The following is an 8,359-nucleotide window of genomic DNA, read 5'->3' on the forward strand; positions in this document are numbered from 1 at the left end:
CTGGATGCAAACTCCATTTCCTTCCTCTGACTCCATCTCATCCCTGGCCAATAACTGAGGCTGAAACAGACGAGTCACAAGTACGGTGATCCCTTTGGCCACAAGCTGATTACTGACACCATATCCTGACCATTCCTAATTTTAACTATTGACAACTGCAGAATATTCTTCACTGGTTCATCCCATCTGCTGTTTGACCCTTCAGCAATGAAACACAGTCTTAATAAAGCCAATGATCTGCTGCTGCTTAACCAAAGCTGAGTCGGTATTCCATGGCTTCTATCTAAACGCAGACCAAAATCCCATCATTCCTGTACGGATTGTTTTATATTGTTGTTGGGTCTGGCAAAGCCTTTACTTTAATATTCACAAGCACGTCGTCACCTCTGTCTATGATTTGTAACACAAATGTATGGTCAAAGAGCAATACATTTGTGGGAGCCCATTTACTGTCACCCACTGGATGGGTTACAAATCTTCCCGTGCAAGACATTTCTGTAGTGCAAGTATAGTAGCAATATACTGGCAAAAGTTTGCAATGGTCCCCATGCTGGGCAGGTAGAACTGTTTATAGAGTAGTCCACGAGCATGGTGTGCATAGCTTGCCATTCTGGCTGGTCCCTTGTCCCAGTTTATGGTGCCTGGGATGGTTCTGTGAGGCAGATTCACAATTTGATGTAAATAACCATTTCAACTGATCTGGCAATAATTTTATTGAATGCTCTCATTCTTGTGATTGTACCCACCATTGTCTCACTTCTCCAGTTGCTCCCACTCCCCTCTCTCCTTATCCATATTTTCACAACATGTTATCAGTTCATTAATTGTTTGTTTTTCTGTACCTTTCCCTGGTGTTGTTTTTTTCACTCCCGAGTGTATCGAATGCTGGCATTGTGAAACTCAGAAACAATGAAATGGCATGTGGGGGGCTGTTTCTCCAAGTTGGAAAGGGGGTCCCACCAATATTGAGACACGTCTTTGAAACTTGGTCTGTGCCTGACCACTGAAAGCCTGTGTTTCTTCCTCTCACATGATTGTGCGGTTCATCACATGAGGAAACCCCTCGAGTATTATTGTCAAGGAACAGGTCTCTTACTTGGAGCTGAGTCTCTGACTGACTCCTGTTATGGAAAGGTTAGTGGAGGGGCTGGGATGGTTTTCTGGAGGTTGTACTGTGAGCTGCCTCAGACATTCAGGGGGACCTGAGGTTTTGGTGACCCAACTCTGGATGGAGCATGGGGAGTGTAGTTACAGCATCTGTGTCTGCAACATGAACAACAAATGGAGCAGAAACTGCAGAGACGGGAAACTCTGAAACCACAGAGTGTGTGTGGGGAAAGGGATCTGCTAAATCTGCCTGTGTTTTAACGAGGAGATACACATCCTTTCCCTCTCCCCTTTAAATACACCCATGCAAATTCACTCCCTTCTCCCCGCACACAAACACACTCCCCCTCTCTCACATTCACGCACACACTCTCCCCTCTCTCACACGCACGCACACCCTCTCTCTCCCTCCCAAAGACTCACATGCTCACCCTCACTCTCTCATAAACACACACTCTCTCTCCATCCCACAGACACTCCACCTTGTTTTCAAACACACAGCACGTGCACGCAAACACACAGACACATCAACACACACACACACACATCTAATATGTAAGATCAATTTTCATTTGCTGGCTTTTATTTCCAGATGCATTATATTTTCACAAAAAATATACAACTTGTAGACAGTCAGTCAATGTGATATTTTATGAACTCCTACTTTGGAAGTAAACCCAGTCTGATTCCAGGTGAAGCCACATACAGACCCCAAACAAGACCGCATGCCTAAAATACGTTGTCTTACTGGAAGGGTCACTTCCTTTACATTGATAATACCTGAAGGTATCTCCAGGCAGGAGTTGAAAAGAACTCTGGAATTTGCATATTCATCAATCAAAACCTGCATCTCCATTCTAAGCGAATTAAGATTTAGCAGCCATTTTAGATGTGATCAATTCATGTGCATGTGTTGTATAAGCCTTTCATCTTTTCCTAATAAATTTTGTGCCTAAGGTCTTCTCTCTCTAACACCTGACTAAGGAGCAGGGCAATGAAAGCTTGAATTTTCAAATAAACCCGTCAGACTATAACCTGGTGCCATGCGATTATTGACCTTACTCAACCCGGTCCAAAACTAGCACCACCATATCATGGTTTTGACTGGATAGCCAATTTTCTCTCCAAGCAAATAAATTGTCCCAAACCCATGTGTTTTTGTCTTGCATATTAATCTTTCGTCAACCATGTTATGCATTGCCTCCTTGAAGTCCAGATATAATACATTTTTCAGAGCCCACTTATTCAACTTGTTTGTCACACTTCTTAATACGAAAAAGTTAGGAAAATCATTCAAACATGATTTATCCTTAATACAATCATGTCGACTTTGATGGATTGTGGCTTGACTTTCAAAGTCTCCTGTTATTAATTCCTTAGTGACAGATTCGAACAATTTGTCTTCAGTCCCAATCGTTTGCTCATACCTTTCCATTCCCGAGTGAAGTTGGCTATTCTAAGTTCTTCCCTTTCTATCACCTCGACAGTCCGTTTCAATTCCAATGAAATAGGCACGAGGCTGTGACAGATCGGCTCCAATTGTGAGGGGCATGGGTGGCTGATTGGACTCATTCTGTTCCTGCTTTACACACGCGATGGGCTGAATGTCCTCCTGGTGTTCCTACTCTAAAGCTTCGATGTCTTGCATGTCCTGCGCCTGGTCCTGACCAAGCCGCTCAAGATATAGAACATAGAACAGAGAACTTGGAACATAGAACATAGAACATAGAACATAGAACATAGAACATAGAAGAATATAGCGCAGTACAGGCCCTTCGGCCCTCGATGTTGCGCCGATCCAAGCCCACCTAACCTACACTAGCCCACTATCCTCCATATGCCTATCCAATGCCCGCTTAAATGCCCATAATGAGGGAGAGTCCACCACTGCTACTGGCAGGGCATTCCATGAACTCACGACTCGGTGAGTAAAGAACCTACCCCTAACATCTGTCCTATACCTACCCCCCTTAATTTAAAGCAATGCCCTCTTGTAATAGCTGACTCCATACGTGGAAAAAGATTCTCACTGTCGACCCTATCTAAACCCCTAATCATCTTATACACCTCTATCAAGTCTTCTCTAAACCTTCTTTTCTCCAATGAAAACAACCCCAAGTGCCTCAGCCTTTCCTCATACGATCTTTCTACCATACCAGGCAACATCCTGGTAAACCTCCTCTGCACCCGTTCCAGTGCCTCCACATCCTTCCTATAGTATGGCGACGAAAACTGCACACAATACTCCAGATGTGGCCGCACCAGAGTCTTATACAACTGCAACATGACCTCAGTACTCCGGAACTCAATTCCTCTACCAACAAAAGCCAGTACGCCATATTCCTTCTTCACCGCACTATTTACCTGGGTGGCAACTTTCAAAGATTTGTATACATGGACACCAAGATCCCTCTGCTCCTCCACACTACCAAGTATCCGACAGTTAGGCCAGTACCCCATCTTTTAATTACCCTTACCAAAGTGAATCACCTCACACTTAGCTACATTGAACTCCATTTGCCACCTTTCTGCCCAGCTCTGCAGCTTATCTATATCCCGCTGTAACCAGCCACATCCTTCCTCACTGTCTAAAACTCCTCCGACTTTCGTATCATCCGCAAACTTTCTCACCCAACCTTCTAACCCCTCCTCCAGGTCATTTATAAAAATGACAAACAACCATGGTCCCAAAACAGATCCTTGCGGAACACCGCTAGTGACGGCACTCCAAGATGAACCTTTGCCATCAACTACTACCCTCTGTCTTCTTCCAGCCAGCCAACTCCTAATCCAAACCTCCAACTCACCCTCAATGCCATACCTCCGTATTTTTTGCAGTAGTCTACCATGGGGAACCTTATCAAACGCCTTACTAAAATCCTTATACACCACATCTACTGCCTTCCCCTCGTCCACCTCCTTAGTCACCTTCTCAAAGAATTCAATAAGGTTTGTGAGGCACGACCTGCCTTTCACAAAACCATGCTGACTATCCTTGATCACATTATTCCTATCCAGATGTTCATAAATCCTATCCCTTACAATTCTCTCTAAGCTTTTGCCCACAACAGAAGTGAGACTCACCGGCCTATAGGTACTAGGGTTATCCCTACTCCCCTTCTTGAACAAGGGAACCACATTTGCTAGCCTACAATCTTCTGGCACTACTCCTGCAGACAACGAGGACATAAAAATCAAGGCCAATGGCTCTGCAATCACCTCCCTTGCTTCCCAGAGAATCCTAGGATAAATGCCATCAGGCCCAGGAGACTTATCTATTTTCAACCTTTCCAGAATTTCCAACACCTCTTCTCTACATACCTCAAAGCCATCCATTCTACTTAATTGTGACTCAGTACTCACATTGACAACAATGTCCTGTTCCTGATTGAATACTGACGAAAAGTATTCATTCAGTGTCTCCCCAATCTCTTCAGCCTCCACACGCAACTTCCCACTACTATTCTTGACTGGACCTATTCCTACCCTAGTCATTCTTTTATTCCTGACATACCTATAGAAAGCCTTAGGGTTTTCCCTAATCCTACCAACTAAGGACCTTTCATGACCCCTCCTTGCTGCTCTTAGCTCTCTCTTCAGGTCCTTCCTGGCTACCTTATAACTCTCAATCGCCCCAATTGAACCTTCACGCCTCATTTTTACATAGGCCGCCCTCTTCCATTTAACAAGGGATTCCAATTCCTTATTAAACCACGGCTTCCTCACACGACGCTTTCCTCCCTGCCTAACGGGCACATACTTATCAAGGACACTCAATAGTTGCTCCTTGAACAAGCTCCTCATTCTCCTCATCCTGTTGCACAATGACAAGTTTGGAGACTTATGGAATCTCCCTGCTGTTATGCCACATTTCGAGTGTTGAATTGAGCAGGCAGGTTGCGTTGTCCACAGTGGGTAGCTCAGTGGTTAGCACTGCTGCCTCCCAGTACCAGAGATCTGGTTCAGTTTCAGTCTCGGGTCACTGTTTGTGTGGAATATGCACATTCTCCCTGTGCCTGCAAGGGTGCCTGTCTGGTACTGCAGTTTCCTCCCAAAGTCCCAAGATGTGCCAGTTAGGTGCATGAGTCATTGACAATGTTAGGTTGCAGAGATTGGGTTGGGAAAGGGGTTACGGAGTGGGGTTTGTATGGTATGGCCTTCAGAGGATCAGCGTGGAGTCGATGGGTCAAATGGTCTGCTTCCACATTATAGGGATTCTATGATTAACACCTTCATTGCAGAAATCAGTTGAGGGAATAATATCTGAGTTAATACCAATATCCTTTCTTAGTGAGGAGATTAAATCTGTGCACATTACTCCAGAAGTGATCTCACTAAAACCCTGTACAGCAGCAGCCACACTTTACCAGCCTGTTGTAAGGTTACTACTCAGGTTAGAGCAGGCTCAGCTGTCACGGGAATACACAAGTTTGTTGAAAATGAATGGTGTGCTGACCTTCATTTCAGGATGTTTTGAGTACAGGGGTAAGGGCGTCTGGCATCATCTGCAGAGACAGAATAACAGAGTTCGCGTTTCAAGTCCAGTATGACACTTCTTCAGAACTGAAAAGGATTGGAAAATGAGCTTTAGAATCCCTTGACAGATGTGGGAAGTGGGTTGACGGGTAAAAGAGGGTGCGGCAAAAGATAAACATGTTTTTAGTAGTGGTGAACGAGAAGATCATGTGAAATAGCTTTAACTTAAGCTGTGAATGGGGAAAAGGGATTCTCTCTATTGAGTGAACGATAAAGAAAATACAACCACACAAGGTCAGAGGAGGCCAAGGGGGAGAATGTACGGAAACTGGAGAACAGTTATAGTGGGGTCAGACTGTGAAGTTATGAAATTGTACATTGACTCCGACAGGCTGTAACGTACGAAAGTGTAAAGTGAGGTGTTACTCGAGATTAGGTTGTGCTTCCTTGGAATGTTGCAGCAGCCCAGCGCCGAAAGGTTAGCATGAGAGCAAGGCAGGTTATTGAAATGGGAAGCAATTAGAAGGTCAAGGTTATTTCCACAGACAGAGTGTGAGTGTTCCTCCAAGCAATCTCTGTTTGGTCTCGCCAAAATAGAGAGACTGCATTGTGAGCAGCAATGATAGAAGATCAGATTGAAAGTTTACAAGTGAAATGCTGCTTCTCCTGGAAGGTATATTTGGTTCCTTGGACAGTGAGGAGGGAAGAGGTGAATGAGCAAGTGTTGCAGCTTCTGCAATTGCATTAGAAAGTGCCATGGGGGAGTGGGGAAGTGTCCGGGGTGATGGAGGGGACAAAGAGGGATCGGATCCTGCGACATACTGACGGTCGGCGGGAGAGGGAGATGTGTTTGATGGTGCTGTCCTGCTGGAGATGGTGGCAATGGCGTCAGATGATTATATGAATGTGGATTCTAGTGCAGGAAGAAGTGTGGACAAGAAGGAATCTATCATTGTTCTGGGATAGAGGGGATGGATTGAAAGCAACACCGTGGGATATGGGACAGTGACAGCTGAAGGCCCTGGCCACCAGACTTAGGGGATTTCAGGCTTGAAGGAAAATGAGGTCACGTCAGACGCAGCTCACAGGAATGTGGCATCATCAAACAGAAATAACAGAGATGGAGAAACTTGGAGAATGGAGTCAGGCTTCACCACATGTTGAAGTTCCCCCTGAATGATTGAAAAGACCCAGGCATCGAAATTGAGGATTTCTGCCTCACATCTGGTCTGAAGCAGAATGTGAAAATAGACCCAGAGGAAGGTCAGTGAGTATACATGAGCAGACATTCAAGCAGATATCCCAAACCGCCCAGTAATTATTGTTTCTGTTCAAACGAAGAACTCGATAAGCAGGTGAACCACCCATGGTTGACAAAAGCTCTCAAGGATACTATTGATGAGCATTAGTGGAGGGCCAGATTAATAATGTTTATTTCAGGGACAATAAGCTGATGTTAGGCCCGAATTTCAGCTGTGCTTCCTGATTTACCCCGCACAAAACACTGCCATTGCTGCTCCAATCTCTTCCTGGCTCGTCTCCCTTTCCTGATTCCAGGTTCTCCCTCTCCAATTACAGAGCACATTCTCTCACATTATGGTCCCTACCTACTTCACCTGAAACTCTTTGATCAGGTCTACCTACTCTGCTGTAGCATCAAGCTGCGTTTTGTGCTGCCACTTTGCTCTGGTCTCAGTGTGGCTCGGCCTCTCCATTCATGCTGTTTTACACGTCTCACTCACATCTCACTCCGGAAAGTTTCCTTCTTGGCGTAAACCTTATTGAAAACACCTCTTCCCCTTTGCACTGAATTCACACAGTGATCCAAATTGCAAAAAGTATACTCAGCCTTCATCTCACTCTGCTCAAAGTCGACGTTGACCGTGTGGTTCAAGAATTTTCCTTCTTATATGGTTCAGGCCAGAGATGCGCTTTCTCTGTAGAGATCATCACACGGTTTGGACAAAGTAACTCAGGTGTTTGACCTCTTATTGGTACTCATAACAGTTTCCTGCTGCCTTAGTACTGTAACATGGAGAAAAACAAATCACAGTATGAAGCTTGGGTTGAGTGCTATTTACCTGTCATTTGAATACTGTTTAAAATTTGCAGTGCTTATCTTTAAGTGCTTGTTAGTGAGGTTAGTGTCAGATAACGTGTAGGAGGTTGAGGCATGACATTGTAGAAGTTTATAAAATCTTGAGAGGAATGAATAGAGTGACCAGCCAAGGTCTTTTCCACGGAATGGGGGAGTTCAACAATAGAAGGCGTAGCTTTAAGGTGAAAGAGGGAAGATTCGAAATGGACGAAGGGTCAATGTTTTCACACAGTGGGTGATGAGTGTGTGTATATGGAATGAGCTGTTAGAGGAAGAATAGGAGATGCAAGTACAGCTACAACATTTAAAACTCATTGGGACAAACATATGAATGGAAACAGTTCAGAGCCATGTGGACAAAATGCAATCAGATGGGACTGGGTTAATTTGGAAAACCTGGTCAGCATGGACAAGTTGGACCAAAGGGTCTGTTTGTGCACTATATGACTGTATGAATCTAGAGAGCGAGGAAAAGGGGAGAAAAGACATGATGTAGTAAATTGGCAAGAAATACAAAAAACAAGCAGCACGAGGTTTTCCGAGCATATAAAAAAAGTTCAAGATGAGTGTGTGCCCTTAGGTGAAATTAAGTCAATAAAGTATTCTGAGGATAATTGGAGGGTGTGACTGAAGAATTGGCTACAGGGAGGAGACAGATAATTTACACCATAGTTTACA

This window comes from Chiloscyllium plagiosum, unplaced genomic scaffold (genome assembly GCF_037043375.1).
Source record: "Chiloscyllium plagiosum isolate Xiang-an unplaced genomic scaffold, Cpla_swu_hap1 HiC_scaffold_48, whole genome shotgun sequence".
Taxonomy (NCBI): domain Eukaryota; kingdom Metazoa; phylum Chordata; class Chondrichthyes; order Orectolobiformes; family Hemiscylliidae; genus Chiloscyllium; species Chiloscyllium plagiosum.